The following is a 407-nucleotide window of genomic DNA, read 5'->3' on the forward strand; positions in this document are numbered from 1 at the left end:
GAAGTTACCGCCTGAAACAGAAACTTCCTCAAAATGAAACTTGTTAGTGGAAAACTTTTATGTAAATTTAAGAGAGACACAGTACTGTATGTGGCCTCTTCATCGCTGAAGTTGCGCTGGCATCTTCAGTGGTGAACTGGTTTGTTTCTTGAAATAAAGGTAATGACTATTCAGGTTTACAAGACAATGTATTCCTTCGGGGATGTCACGCAAGTCCTGAAAATTTTACGCAAGTCTTTGAGAAATAATTAAAGATAGACTCTGATCCTATTGTTGTACCTTGCACTGTCGATATCGTTACGTCTTGCCTGAAAAACTACATGCAGTTTTCATACCCAACGTTGCATGCGCAGGTGCCTGATAATGTTACCTGGTAATGTTGACTCTTAGTATGAAAAGTACGTCAG

Source organism: Penaeus monodon, chromosome 33, assembly GCF_015228065.2.
Source record: "Penaeus monodon isolate SGIC_2016 chromosome 33, NSTDA_Pmon_1, whole genome shotgun sequence".
Taxonomy (NCBI): domain Eukaryota; kingdom Metazoa; phylum Arthropoda; class Malacostraca; order Decapoda; family Penaeidae; genus Penaeus; species Penaeus monodon.